This window comes from Mustelus asterias, unplaced genomic scaffold (assembly GCF_964213995.1).
Source record: "Mustelus asterias unplaced genomic scaffold, sMusAst1.hap1.1 HAP1_SCAFFOLD_396, whole genome shotgun sequence".
NCBI lineage: Eukaryota > Metazoa > Chordata > Chondrichthyes > Carcharhiniformes > Triakidae > Mustelus > Mustelus asterias.
The window spans coordinates 83,564-99,647 of NW_027590351.1; positions in this window are offsets into that span (position 1 = coordinate 83,564).

Genomic DNA, 16,084 nt, shown 5'->3' on the forward strand with positions numbered 1-16,084 from the left:
CTGGTCGGTGCAACATCGTGGGCCGAAGGGCCTGTTCTGCGCTGTAATGTTCTATGTTCTATGTTCTATGTTCTAACCCCGTGCTGTACCTGTCCTGGGAGTGTTTGATTGGGACAGTGTCGAGGGAGCTTTACTCTGTATCTAACCCTGTGCTGTACCTGTCCTGGGAGTGTTTGATGGGGACAGAATAGAGGGAGCTTTACTCTGTATCTAACCCTGTGCTGTACCTGTCCTGGGAGTGTTTGATTGGGACAGTGTAGAGGGAGCTTTACTCTGTATCTAACCCCGTGCTGTACCTGTCCTGGGAGTGTTTGATTGGGACAGTGTGGAGGGAGCTTTACTCTGTATCTAACCCCGTGCTGTACCTGTCCTGGGAGTGTTTGATTGGGACAGTGTAGAGGGAGCTTTACTCTGTATCTAACCCCGTGCTGTACCTGTCCTGGGAGTGTTTGATGGGGACAGAATAGAGGGAGCTTTACTCTGTATCTAACCCCGTGCTGTACCTGTCCTGGGAGTGTTTGATGGGGACAGTGTCGAGGGAGCTTTACTCTGTATCTAACCCCGTGCTGTACCTGTCCTGGGAGTGTTTGATTGGGACAGTGTGGAGGGAGCTTTACTCTGTATCTAACCGTGTGCACTGGGGAGTTTTTGATGAAGATAAAATATAGAGAACGTTTTAAAATCTCCATTAAGGAAGTGAACAAACAGAGAATGGTCTGATTCTGGTTACAGGGACAGGAAGGTTTATATTTAACAGTTGTTGATGTTTAAATAAATTGCTTCCTGTATAGTTTTCATTGTTATTTATTTGTTTCTGGTAAATGTGAAGAATGTGCTCTATAATGGACACCGAGGAATGCACACAGGCAGGTTTGGGACATGGAAAAAGCCACAGGCAGCTGCAGCCAGGTTTGGGCAAGTGGAATGTATCACTCCCTCAGGGCAATGCTACCTGTGTCAGTTCACTCCAGCCCCACCTTCCCCATAGGATTCGATGGCTCTGGTGAGGAGCTCTCTCTGAGAGCCACACGTCTGTTTCCTTTTCCATTCCCCATTCCCCTCTTTCCCCAGCTCCACAAACTGCCCTGGGTACAGACTCTTTATCCATGTTTGCAGCGGGTGCCTCCCATGCTGCTGGTATCGTTGTCAGGCTGAGTTCTCCAGGTTGCTATGTCTCCTTCAATATGATGACATAGATGGAGATGACGGAGATGAAGTTTTAATATAAATCAAAACCTGTCCTGGGAGTGTTTGGTGGAGACAGTGTAGAGGGAGCATTACTCTGTATCTAACCCCCTGCTGTCCCTATCCTGGGAGTGTTTGTTGGGGACAGTGTAGAGGGAGTTTTATAAGAACATAAGAAATAGGAGCAGGAGTAGGCCATCTCGCCCCTCGAGCCTGCCCCACCATTCAATAAGATCATGGCTGATCTGAAGTGGATCAGTTCCACTTACCCGCCTGATCCCCATAACCTCTAATTCCCCGACCGATCAGGAAGCCGTCTATCCGTGATATAAACATATTCAACGAGGTAGCCTCCACCACTTCAATGGGAAGAGAATTCCAGAGATTCACTACCCTCTGAGAGAAGAAGTTCCTCCTCAACTCTGTCCTAAACTGACCCCCCTTTATTTTGAGGCTGTGCCCTCTAGTTCTAGCTTCCTTTCTAAGTGGAAAGAATCTCTCCACCTCCAACCTATCCAGCCCCTTCATTATCTTATAGGTCTCTATAAGATCCCCCCTCAGCCTTCTAAATTCCAACGAGTACAAACCCAATCTGCTCAGTCTCTCCTCATAATCAACACCCCTTATCTCTGGTATCAATCTGGTGAACCTTCTCTGCACTCCCTCCAAGGCCAATATATTCTTCCGCAAATAAGGGGACCAATACTGCACACAGTATTCCAGCTGCGGCCTCACCAATGCCCTGTACAGATGCAGCAAGACATCTCTGCTTTTATATTCTATCCCCCTTGCGATATAGGCCAACATCCCATTTGCCTTCTTGATCACCTGTTGCACCTGCAGACTGGGTTTTTGCGTCTCTTGCACAAGGACCCCCAGGTCCCTTTGGACAGTAGCATGTTGTAATTTTTTTCCATTTAGATAATAATCTAACTTGCTATTATTTCCTCCAAAGTCAATAACCTCGCATTTGTCAACATTATACTCCATCTGTCAGATCCTTGCCCACTCACTCAGCCTGTCCAAATCTCTCTGCAGACCTCTACGCCCTCCACATGATTCACTTTTCCACTTATCTTTGTGTCGTCTGCAAACTTTGTTACCCTACACTCAGTCCCCTCCTCCAGATCGTCTATATAAATAGTAAATAGTTGAGGCCCCAGTACCGATCCCTGCGGCACGCCACTAGTTACCATCTGCCAACCAGAAAAGCACCCATTTATTCCGACTCTCTGCTTCCTGTCGGATAGCCAATCCCCAATCCACGCTAACACCCTACCCCCAACTCTGTGTGACCCAATCTTCTTCAGCAACCTTTTGTGAGGCACCTTATCAGATGCCTTTTGGAAATCCAAAAACACCGCATCCACCGGTTCCCCTCCGTCAACCGCACTCGTCACATCTTCATAAAAATCCAACAAGTTCGTCAAGCACGACTTTCCCCTCATGAATCCATGCTGCGTCTGCTTAATCGAACCATTCTTATCCAGCTGGCCTGCTATTTCTTCTTTAATGATGGATTCCAGCATTTTCCCAACTACAGACGTTAAACTGACCGGCCTGCAGTTACCCGCCTTTTGTCTATTTCCTTTTTTAAACAGTGGCGTAACATTAGCCGTTTTTCAATCCGCCGGCACTACCCCAGAATCCAACGAATTTTGATAAATAACCACTAACGCATCCGCTATTACCTCTGACATTTCTTTCAGTACCCTGGAATGCATTCCATCCGGACCCGGGGACTTGTCCACCTTCAGTCCCGTTAGTCTACCATGCACTGCCTCCCTGGTAACATTAATTGTATTGAGTACCTCTCCTCCTACCAACCCTCTATCGTTAATATTCGGTAAACTATTTGTGTCTTCCACCTCTCCTTGCAGCAAGGGCTGAGGTTGCATAGCAACACTGCTAACCAGGTGAGACCCTTCAGCTCCTTGAGCCTGTTTCCTAGTCATTATCATCAGGACTGAGCTTCCCACAGCCTCCATGTTCCTGTCCTCACAACATGATTCCCTCAATGGCCAGAAATAAATGCCTCTGTCCTGAATATCCTCAGTGAGTGACCATTTCCCAGCTCTCTGGGGCTGGAGAGAATTCCAAAGATTCATCAGCTGCTGAATGAAGAAATTCCTCATCACATTAAATGCTAAATGACTGACCCCTGACCTGAGATGACTCCTCCCCAACAGACTCTCCAGCTTGGGGGAAGCAGCCTCTTCACACTGACCCTGTCAATCCCCCTGAAGAATTGTTTTAATGGGATGAGTTCATTGTTAACCCCAGTGTAGAACATTCTCATTTCAGATCAGTTCTTCATTCCTTAAGCTGCTGTCTTTCAGATGACTGGAGATTTCCTGATCTACAGCACCCACCTGAGCCACAGCCCAGAGTATCATGGATCTGTTATTGTGAGAACCAATGGAGCGGTCGTTCCCATTGAGTGTCGTTATTTTAGGTGAGAATCTTTACTCGATTGTCAATAAGATCTCCAGCTGCTAGTGACCTCTGACCTTCTCCTAAAATGGCTCCACTGTCTTTCCAGGAAGGGCAATGTGAGCAGTAACCCCATCAAGCCCACCTGGATCCCATTCAGCTCCACCAGGTCTGGAGAAGGGCATCTGTCATTCTCTCTGCGCCTAATGAATGGTATGTGATGGGTGGATGGGGAGTGATTTCCTGTCCTCGCTCACTGGGAGTTACACCCACTGTCTCCAACCCTTGTCCTCTTGTCCTTCAGGTGACTGGCTTACAGAGCGCACTTCGACTGTCTACTACCTGGGTGAGCTCATTCACATTGAGGCCTCTGTTTCAATGAGCAACCACATGGTCCTGAAGCTCTACATTGACCGCTGTGTAGCGACATTGAGGCCAGACAAGGACTCCAGCCCGAGATACAGCATCATTGACTACAATGGGTAAGGAGCTCTCTGCTTCCTCCAGCTGCTCCCATCTCAATGGCTTCTCTGGATTCACTTCTTGTCCCTTTTCCATTTTTCTTCAGCTGCCTCCTGGACACCAAAGCTGAGGACTCCTTTTCAACCTTTGTGTTGCCAGGAGACGAGCGGGAGTCGGACAAGCTCCGCTTTGACCTGGATGCCTTCCGTTTCTTTGGAGATGAGCGTTCCTTGGTAAGAGGAAGCTGATCATTGGGGTCTCCATGTTGGGAGGGAGTCACTAAATAACCACTTGTGTTGCATGTGTCCCTCAGATTTTTATCACCTGTCACCTGAAAGTTGTTCCAGTGGATCGGAGAGATTCCAGGAACAAAGCTTGTACTTTGCAGAAGATGCAGAGTGTGTAAGTTCCCCCTCTCTCCCTCAGGGATGTGTTTGTGTGGAGAAGTGATGCACAACCTGGTTGACTGACTGATTTCTCTTGTTTAGCTGGACCCCATTGGAGGAATCGAGCTTTGACATTTGTGCCTGTTGCCATGTGGGGAACTGTGGGGCCACAAGGGATTTGGGATTTGGATCCAGAGGAAGGAGAGATCTTGTAGCTGAAGCTGGTAGGACATTGATCCTCTAGATGTGGGAGCTTCCCCCTTTCCCCTCTCTAACTGGAATGGTTGATATTGCAGAGAGTGAAGCTGGATTGAAGTGGGAGGCTGAGGCCTCACTTGGACCCCTGCTCATTCTGGATACTGATGGGACCAACCTGGCAACAGCCTCCCTGAATGAGGCTGAGGGAAGGATACAGGAGAGGTCTCCAGGGGGTGAGTTGGCTGACTGCTGGTTTCCATTTCCCCCTCAGTGTTAGCTTCAGTAACCATTGGTTTCTCATTGCTTTGTAGGTGTGGAGTCTGAGGTGGTCCTGATTGTGACCCTGACTGTGACAGCTGTCTCTCTGATCTCTGCTTCATTGATCACCTTGTTCCTGTACAGGAAACACAAACAAACCCTGTTCAACCAGTCATCAAATGATCAATAAAGAACTGTGCTTGTTTCCAGTGTCTGGGAGCTGATTGGTCAATGCATCCTCCACATGTTAGTTGAATGGCTTCATGGGACTAATGGCTGGGGTGAGCCAATCCCAGCACAGAACTGGGATGAATGATTGGTTTACTGAGGGTTGAGAGAGAAACACTGACTCTCTGGATTTGATGGGGCTGCTGCTGGTTTTCTGTCTGTTTCAGAGCCCAGTGTGGGGGAGGGTGGGTGATCAGGTGTGGGGGTGTCCTTGTGGAGCTGAGCCTAGCTGCTGTGGCTGTTTCCTGGGGCTGCCTCCTTCTCTCCCATGCTGATGTTTACCCCCTGGAGAGGGGCAGATCACTAAAGCAGCTGTCCTCCCTGGCTGCCTAACTCTGCATCACTTTCACTGAGTGAACAGAGATGAGGAATTGACCTGGGGGACTGTTAATAGAACATAGAACAGTACAGCACAGAACAGGCCCTTCGGCCCCTGATGTTGTGCCGAGCTTTATCTGAAACCAAGATCAAGCTATTCCACTCCCTATCATCCTGGTGTGCTCCATGTGCCTATCCAATAACCGCTTAAATGTTCCTGAAGTGTCTGACTCCACTATCACTGCAGGCAGTCCATTTCACTCCCCAACCACTCTCTGCATAAAGAACCTACCTCTGATATCCTTCCATCTCCCACCATGAACCCTATAGTTATGCCCCCTTGTAATAGCTCCATCCACCCGAGGAAATAGTCTTTGAACGTTCACTCTATCTATCCCCTTCATTTTATAAACCTCTGTCTCCCCTCAGCCTCCTCTGCTCCAGAGAGAACAGCCCCAGCTCCCTCAACCTTTCCGCATAGGACCTACCCTCCAAACCAGGCAGCATCCTGGTAAATCTCCTCTGCACTCTTTCCAGCGCTTCCACATCCTTCTTATAGTGAGGTGACCAGAACTGCACACAATATTCCAAGTGTGGTCTCACCAAGGTCCTGTACAGTTGCAGCATAACCCCACGGCTTGTAAACTCCAACCCCCTGTTAAGAAAAGCTAACACACTATAGGCCTTCTTCACAGCTCTATCCACTTGAATGGCAACCTTTCGAGATCTGTGGATATGGACCCCAAGATCTCTCTCTTCCTCCACAGTCTTCAGAACCCTACCTTTGACCCTGTAATCCACATTTAAATTAGTCCTACCAAAATGAATCAACTCACATTTATCAGGGTTAAACTCCATTTGCCATTTTTCAGCCCAGCTTTGCATCCTATCTGTCTCTTTGCAGCCTACAACAGCCCTCCACCTCATCCACTACTCCACCAATCTTAGGGTCATCAGCAAATTTACTGATCCACCCTTCAGCCCCCTCCTCAAAGTAATTAATAAAAATCACAAAGAGCAGAGGACCAAGCACTGATCCCTGTGGCACTCCGCTAGCAACCTGCCTCCAGTCCGAAAATTTTCCATCCACCACCACCCTCTGTTTTCGGTCAGATAGCCAGTTACCTATCCATGCGGCCAACTTTCCCTCTATCCCACACCTCCTTACTTTCATCATAAAGTCTTTCTCTGCATGGAGGTCAGTGACCAGTGGAGTGCCCCAGAGATCTGTTCTGGGACCCTTGCTGTTTGTCATTTTCATAAATGACCTGGATGAGGAAGTGGAGGGATGGGTTGGTAAGTTTGCTGACGACACCAAGGTAGGTGGTGTTGTGGATAGTTTGGAGGGATGTCAGAAGTTGCAGCGAGACATAGATAGAATGCAAGACTGGGCGGAGAAGTGGCAGATGGACTTCAACCCGGATAAGTGTGTAGTGATCCATTTTGGCAGATCCAATGGGATGAAGCAGCAGTATAATATGAAGGGTACCATTCTTAGCAGTGTAGAGGATCAGAAGGACCTTGGGGTCCGGGTCCATAGGACTCTTAAATCAGCCTCGCAGGTGGAGGATGCGGTCAAGAAGGCGTACGGCGTACTGGCCTTCATTAATCGAGGGATTGAGTTTAGGAGTCGGGAGATAATGCTGCAGCTTTATAGGACCCTGGTTAGACCCCACTTGGAGTACTGCGCGCAGTTCTGGTCACCTCATTACAGGAAAGATGTTGAAGCCATTGAAAGGGTGCAGAGGAGATTTACAAGGATGTTGCCTGGATTGGGGGGCATGCCTTATGAGGATAGGTTGAGGGAGCTTGGTCTCTTCTCCCTGGAGAGACGAAGGATGAGAGGTGACCTGATAGAGGTTTACAAGATATTGAGAGGTCTGGATAGGGTAGACTCTCAGAGGCTATTTCCAAGGGCTGAAATGGTTGCTACGAGAGGACACAGGTTTAAGGTGCTGGGGGGTAGGTACAGAGGAGATGTCAGGGGTAAGTTTTTCACTCAGAGGGTGGTGGGTGAGTGGAATCGGCTGACGTCGGTGGTGGTGGAGGCAAACTCGTTGGGGTCTTTTAAGAGACTTCTGGATGAGTACATGGGATTTAATGTGATTGAGGGCTATAGATAGGCCTAGAGGTAGGGATATGATCGGCGCAACTTGTGGGCCGAAGGGCCTGTTTGTGCTGTGGCTTTCTATGTTCTATGTTCTATAAGCCGACCATGGGGGACCTTATCAAACGCCTTACTAAAATCCATGTATATGTTCTACTGATCAAGCTGGCTGAGTCCTATTGGACATATCTGCTGGACTGTCTGATATGTTGAGGGAGAAAGCTACCTGGCCACATCCTCCGCCATCTCCCTGCCACAGATACATCTGCCCATTACAGCTTTGGTTCAAGTGTCCATCCACAGTCCCTTCACACGGCCCATTGCTGTGTGACATTAGCACTGTGCTCAATGTGAGATTTACAAATCTAGCAATTCTTCTGGTGTGAGCACTGTCTGCATGCCTCACAATGGAAGCAGCCTGCAGGACAACACTCAGCAATCTCCCAATCAATGGATCAGATCAACACCCTGTATCCTGACTCTGGAATCAGACAGATATACAGCACAAACTGGCCCTTCAGCCCAACTTGCAAATGGGACTAGTTTGGTTTAGGAAACCTGGTTGTGTCCATGGACCAGTGTTTGTCCCATATCCCTCTAAACCTTTCCCATCCACGTACCTGTCACACGTCTTTGAAATGTTGTAATTGTACCCATCTCCCCTGGCAGCTCATTCCATACACACCACCCTCTGTGGGGAAAGGTTGCTCCGACCCTGGGGAAAATACCTTGTCTGCACACCTTGCCTATGCCCTTTGTGATTTTATAAACCTTTAAGGTCACCCCTCAGCCCCCTAGGCACCCCATGTCTGTTTCACAAGGCTCCCACAGTCCTACCATGAAGTCAGCAAGGAGAGACAGCAATACTGGTGCCTTCCAAGGCTGTGTCCTCAGCCCCTTACTACACTCGGGCAAAATGGTGGCCCAGTGGTAGCAATGTGCCTCATGGTGCCAGGGATCTAGATTCCATTCCAGCCTCAGGTGACAGTCTGACATTTCCACAGCCCAAAGATGTGTGGTTAGGGTTGACTGGCCGTGCTAAATTGCCTCTTAGCCCCCTGACCCTAACAGGGTAAATATGCAAGGTTCTAGGGTCAGGGCCTGGGTGGGATTGTTGTCAGTACAAGCCTGATGGGCTGAATGGACTCCTTCTACATTGTAGGGATTCTATACTCCTTATACACCTACAGCTGTGACAAAATCTCTCTCTTCCACCCCCCAGCTGACTCCATTTTGAGATTTGCTAATGACGCTGCTGTGAGGGGTTAGAGCTCAAACCATGAGAGCGCAGGAAAGAGAATTGGTGACAGCAATCTCTCCATGTCAGTAAAACTGAGGAGAGAGTCATCGGCTTCAGGAAGTGTAGTGGAGGACATGCCCCTGTCTACATCAACAGGAATCAAGTGGGAATGCTCGAGAACTTCAAGTTTCTAGGTGTTCAGATCCAGTCTCCTCCCCCCACTTTGGGGTAGAGAATTCCATTCTCTAAGAAGGAATTTCTACACTGTTTTAAATGACCAGCCCTTTATCTTGAAGCTATGTCGCCTTGTTCGAGAATCTTCCATTAGTGAAAACATCTCACTATCTACCCTGTCAAGCCCCCTCAGCATCTTGTATATTTGAATAAGCTCACCCCTCACTACTCCAACCTCCCAAGGAATACAGAACCAGATTCTTTAATCTCTCTTAATAGCACAACCCTCTGATCCCAAGAATTTAGCCTGGTGAATCTCCTTTGGACTGCCTCCAATCTTACACTCTTTCTTCCAGAAAGGCAACCAGAATTGTATGCAGTATTCCAGGTGAGGCCTCACTAACACTGCACAATTGCAACAAAACCTCCTTATTTTTAAACTCCAACCCCTTTGCAATAATGGCCACAATGCCATTTGCCTTGTTGGACTTGCCTGCTAGCTTTTTGATTCATGCACTAGAACACCCAGATCCCTCTGTACTTCACTCACCTGCAGTCTCTCTCCAATCTGCCTTTTCCTTCCTCCTACTGAAGTGCATGACCTCACACTTCCCCACATTAAATGTCATTTGCCAGGTTTTTGCCCAGTCACCCAATCGATCTCTATCCCTCTGCAGAATCACAATATCCTCATCACAACCTGCCCTTCCACCTATCTTATCAGCAAATTTGGTCACCTCGCATTCTGTTCCTTCCTCCAGGTCATTAATACAAATAGTAAACAACTGTGGGCCAAGAACTGATCCCTCTGGTGCACAAAGAACAAAGAACAGTACAGTACAGGGATCAGGCCCTTCGGCCCTCCAAGCCTGTGCCGCTCCATGGTCCAACTAGACCAATCGTTTGTATCCCTCCATTCCCAGGCTGCTCATGTGACTATCCAGCTGAGTCTTAAATGATGTCAGCGTGTCTGCCTCCACCACCCTACTTGGCAGTGCATTCCAGGCCCCCACCACCCTCTGTGTAAAACAAAAAAACATCCCTCTAATATCCGAGTTATACTTCGCCCCTCTCACCTTGAGCCCGTGACCCCTCGTGATCGTCACTTCTGATCTGGGGAAAAAGCTTCCCACCGTTCACCCTATCTATCCTCTTCATAATCTTGTACATCTCTATTAGATCTCCCCTCATTCTCCATCTTTCCAGGGAGAACAACCCCAGTTTACCCAACCTCTCCTCATAGCTAAGACCCTCCATACCAGGCAACATCCTGGTAAACCTTCTCTGCACTCTCTCTAACGCCTCCACGTCCTTCTGGTAGTGCGGTGACCAGAACTGGACGCAGTACTCCAAATGTGGCCTAACCAGCGTTCTATACAGCTGCAACATCAGACTCCAGCTTTTATACTCTATACCCCGTCCTATAAAGGCAAGCATACCATATGCCTTCTTCACCACTTTCTCCACCTGTGTTGCCACTTTCAAGGATTTGTGGACTTGCACACCTAGGTCCCTCTGTGTTTCTATACTCTTGATGACTGCCATTTATTGTATAACTCCTCCCTACATTATTTCTTCCAAAATGCATCACTTCGCATTAATCTGCTGGTTATATCTTTCCACTCTAACAAGGACCCATTTATTCCAACTCTGTTTTCTATGTGACAGCCAGTTTTGAATCCATGCTAACACACTCCCTTCAATTCCTTGGGCTTTTACTTTGTGCACCAGCATCTTGTGTGGCACCTTGCTGAATGCCTTTTGGAAATCTAAATACACTACATCTGCAGCTTCCCCTCGATCTATTCTCCCTGTTACATCCTCAATGAATTTCAGCAAATTTGTCAAGCATGATATACCTTTCATAAAACCATGTTGACTAAGTTTGATTCTATTCCGGTTTCCTAAATGATTCGCTCTTTCCTCTTTGATTATTGACTCCAGCGTCTTGCCAATCATGGATGTTAAACTAACTGGCCAAGAGCGCTCTGCCTTTCTCACATTTTGAACAAGGGAGTCACGTTGGTGATTTCCAATCTTCTGGTATCTTCCCAGAATTTAGTGAGTGATGCAAATTTTTAACCAATGGGTCCACTATCTCTGCAGCCGCTTCCATTAAATCCCAGTGTGCAGTTCACTGGGTCCTGGCAACTTGTCTGCCTTTAGCCCCTTGGGTTTCTCTAATACTCTATCCCTTGCGATTGGGATTTTTGTAAGGATCTTGGGGATATTTACAATGTCTTCCATGGTGAAGACTAATGCACAAAATTTATTTAGCATATCAACCATTTCATTGTTTGCTGTTATCAATTCACCTGCCTCGTTCAGTCGAGGTCCCACGTTTCCATAGAACATAGAAAATTACAGCTCAGAAACAGGCCTTTTGGCCCTTGTCTGTGCTAAACCATTTTTTGCCTAGGCATGAATGTTATATTTCCCTGAGCTGACCACTTCCTATTTCTCATTCAATAGAAACCCTGACTGTTTCTCATGCTGCAAGTGTCCCTGGAGAGGGAGCATGCGGTGTCCACTGGCGTGGTTGACGCCTTCGGCGCCCGTTGGGCACTGCAGGGGTTGGGGTGCGTTATTGACCCTGATAATCATAGAATCATAGAAACCCTACAGTACAGAAAGAGGCCATTCGGCCCATCGAGTCTGCACCAACCACAATCCCACCCAGCCCCTACCCCCATATCCCTGCATATTTACCCACTAATCCCTCTAACCTACGCATCTCAGGACACTAAGGGGCAATTTTAGCACGGCCAATCAACCTAACCCGCACATCTTTGGACTGTGGGAGGAAACCGGAGCACCCGGAGGAAACCCACGCAGACACGAGGAGAATGTGCAAACTCCACACAGACAGTGACCCGAGCCGGGAATCGAACCCGGGACCCTGGAGCTGTGAAGCAGCGGTGCTAACCACTGTGCTACCGTGCCGCCCATTTTAATTTGATCACATTTTAATTTGATGTTTTTAAGTTTCCTTTGTACTTAGATTTCTGTTCGGGCTGTTCCCCCTCCTTTTGGGGAGCTGCCCCTTTTTACATTGTCCGGACTTAATCTGAGTTTGTTTATTTGGTTTGACCTAAAAAGAGGGCAAGTTTCCTCTTCTTTTCTTCTGATGAGTTTGTTTTGGTCTTGGTTTCAAGTGTTCATCTTAATGTTTAAATGTTGAGGTTTCCACTTCCACCACCCTTTCAGGCAGTGATGGCACATTCCCACCACCCTTTGGGTGAAAAGGTTTTTGTCTAAATTCCCTAACCTTCAATGGAAAGGGCTTGTGGAAGAGCAAATTTGCCACAAAGCTTTGGAACAACCTTATTTTATTATTGTGGTGAACCATAGATGGTTACCACTATGGGTACTTGTACATATGTTACTCTTGTTACTGTTGGGGTTATGGTTGGGGTGTTCCACCTGTTAGCATTGTTCTGTGGTACACTCCGTTTGGCTCCGCCTTCTTACAGGAGTATAAAGGTCACTGCTACTTCCTAGTCGCCCTTAGTCTGGGATAGTATTGTTAAGCAGTGTGCTCTATTCTTGTTGAGAATAAAAGCCTTTATTCCCGGGTACGTCCTAGCCTCCTGTGTGAATTAATCGCGCATCAATTTTATTCACAACAAAATTCCCAAAATTTTGTTCGAAGAAAAATGGAGCAGATGCTGAAACCCGATCGGCTAACCTTGGATCCGTGTGCCGCTGGAGCGTCGAATACGTTCGACCATTGGTTGAAGTGTTTCGAGGATTACATCGATGCCTCAACAGCAGTCCAGTCCGACGCCGACAGATTGCGGGTCCTCCACACCAGGGTGAGCGACACTGTGTATGCAACAATCTGTGATTCCCAAAATTACAAAGAGGCCATCGAATTACTCAAGAAGCTGTACCATAAACAGCCGAACGAAATTCATGCTCGTCACCTATTAGCCACTCGACGGCGGCAGCCCGGCGAAACTATGGGACAGTCCCTGCGCGAACTTCAACAGCAAGCCAGAGCCTGCAACTGCAAGGAGGTGTCGGCTGTTCAATACACCAACGACCTTATTCGGGACGTGTTCATGGCAGGAATCGGCTCATCCTATATTCGCCTACGGCTGCTAGAGCAGGGTAACTTGGACCTGGCAAAGACGGTAGAATTGGCCGATGCAATGGAAACGGCCTCCAGAAGTCTTGAAACCTACCCCACCGACCACGTGGGAACATCGTGGCAAGTACAGCCACCGCCTCAACTGTACTCGGCGGCTCCTCGGAACTGCGCGATAATGCTCTCAACTTCAGACCTGACGGCTGCGGCAGCTCCTGGAGGCCCACGGTGCTATTTCTGCGGATTGGCGAAGCACCCTCGTCAGAGATAAGAACATAAGAACATAAGAAATAGGAGCAGGAGTAGGCCATCTAGCCCCTCGAGCCTGCCCCGCCATTCAATAAGATCATGGCTGATCTGACGTGGATCAGTACCACTTACCCGCCTGATCCCCATAACCCCTAATTCCCTTACCGATCAGGAATCCATCCATCCGCGCTTTAAACATATTCAGCGAGGTAGCCTCCACCACCTCAGTGGGCAGAGAATTCCAGAGATTCACCACCCTCTGAGAGAAGAAGTTCCTCCTCAACTCTGTCTTAAACCGACCCCCCTTTATTTTGAGGCTGTGTCCTCTAGTTTTAACTTCCTTACTAAGTGGAAAAATGATGTCCGGCCAGGACGGTGTTTTGCTCCGCCTGTGGGAAGAAAGGGCACTATGCAAAAGTGTGCCGAGCAAAGACCCCTTCCAAGCCCAGCAGTGCTGCGTGTGACTCCCCAGGATCCGTCTCCTCGTCTCCGGCCTCGTCGATGTCTTCAGCCACGTGCGATTCACGGGCACCGCCATTTCCTATGACGACGATGCAAGCCACGTGCGACCTACGGGTGCCGCCGTTTTCAACATCATCGACCATGTGCGATTCGTGGGCGCAGCCATTTTGGTCGACACCGGCCGCAGAAGACCAGCAGGGGTCCTCGTCGTCGGCTATCTCAGCTGCCTGCAGTTACACTCGGGATCCAACAGTGGCGTCAATCATCCTGGACCGGACCAGGCCAAGCGTCACAGACCCGACAAGTCCATGATGGGCATAGAGGTACACGGTCGCCTGACACATTGCCTGTTTGACAGCGGGAGCACAGAGAGCTTTATCCATCCGGATACAGTGAAACGGTGCGCTCTCCGTGTGCAAACTGTCAGGCAGACAATCTCCATGGCGTCAAGGTCCAGATCTGTTATCGTTCTTGGGAGCTGTGTGGTAACCTTAACGGTGCGGGGCACAGTTTACGAGAACTTCAGGCTCCTTGTGTCACCGCACCTTTGCGCTCCAGTACTCCTGGGGCTAGACTTTATGGTCCACCCTGCAGTACGATGGGCCACTCCCTCCACTTTCAGTGGGAGAACAGCAGCCTCCAAATTGTCCTGCGCGCTCCACATGCAGTCTCTCGACACTCAAAATTACCCCGCCTTCCCTATTCGCAAATCTTGTGCCAGGCTGCAAGCCCATCGCGACTAACAGCAGGCGTTACAGCGCTGAGGATCGGATCTTTATTCGATCTGAGGTTCAGCGGCTCCTCGGGGAAGGGGTCATTCAACCTCGCACTAGCCCATGGAGAGCACAAGTCGTGGTGGTCAAGACTGGAGACAAGCCCCGGATGGTCATAGACTACAGTCAGACCATTAATAGGTACACGCAGCTGGACGCTTACCCTCTCCCGCGCATATCTGACATGGTCAACCAGATTGCGCAGTACCGGGTGTTCTCCACCATCGACTTGAAGTCAGCCTACCACCAGCTCCCCATTCGCCCAGAGGACCACAAATACACGGCCTTTGAGGCGGATGGCCGTCTCTACCACTTCTTAAGAGTCCCTTTCGGCGTCACTAATGGGGTCTCGGTCTTCCAGCGTGAGATGGACCGAATGGTGGATCGCTACGGGCTACCTTCCCGTACCTGGACAACGTCACTATCTGCGGCCACGACCAGCAGGACCACGAAGCCAACCTCCAGAAGTTTTTACGCACTGCGACTCTCCTGAACCTGACTTGTAACAAGGAGAAGTGCGTATTCAGCAAGCACCGCGTAGCAATCCTCGGATACGTGGTGGAAAACGGGGTCATCGGCCCTGATCCAGACCGTATGTGTCCCCTCCTTGAACTTCCCCTACCCACTAGTATCAAAGCACTGAGAAGATGCTTAGGCTTCTTCTCGTACTATGCACAGTGGGTTCCCAATTACGCGAACAAAGCCCGTCCGCTCATAAAATCTACCTCTTTTCCCCTGACAGCAGAGACTCGCCTAGCCTTTGAAGGGATAAAAGCCAGCATCGCGAAAGCCACGATGCACGCTGTCGATGAGTCCATCCCCTTCCAGGTGGAGAGTGATGCATCGGATTTCGCCCTGGCCGCCACACTTAACCAGGGTGGGCAGGCCCGTCGCCTTTTTCTCTCGCACCCTCCAAGGCCCTGAAATTCGGCACTCCTCTGTGGAGAAAGAGGCTCAGGCCATTGTGGAGGCCGTACGGCATTGGCGCCATTATTTGGCTGGCAAACGGTTTACCCTGCTCACGGACCAGTGGTCCGTGGCCTTCATGTTCAACAACACGTTAAGGGGAAAAATTAAGAATGATAAAATCTTGAGGTGGAGAATCGAACTCTCCACCTACAACTATGATATCATGTACCGTCCGGGGAAGCTCAATGAGCCCTCAGATGCCCTGTCACATGGAACATGTGCCAGTGTGCAGGAGGACCGGTTACAGGCCCTCCACAATGATCTCTGCCATCCGGGGATCACTCGGCTCTTCCATTTTGTAAAGGCTCGGAATCTGCCCTACTCCATAGAGGATGTCAGGTCGATAACTCGAAGCTGCCAGGTATGTGCAGAGTGCAAGCCGCACTTCTACCGGCCTGACAGGGCACACCTCATTAAGGCCACTCGCCCTTTTGAACGACTGAGTGTCGATTTCAAGGGCCCCCTTCCTTCGACAGATCGGAATGTGTATTTCCTCAACGTGGTTGACAAATACCCCCAATTCCCCTTTGCCATCCCCTGTTCTGACATGTC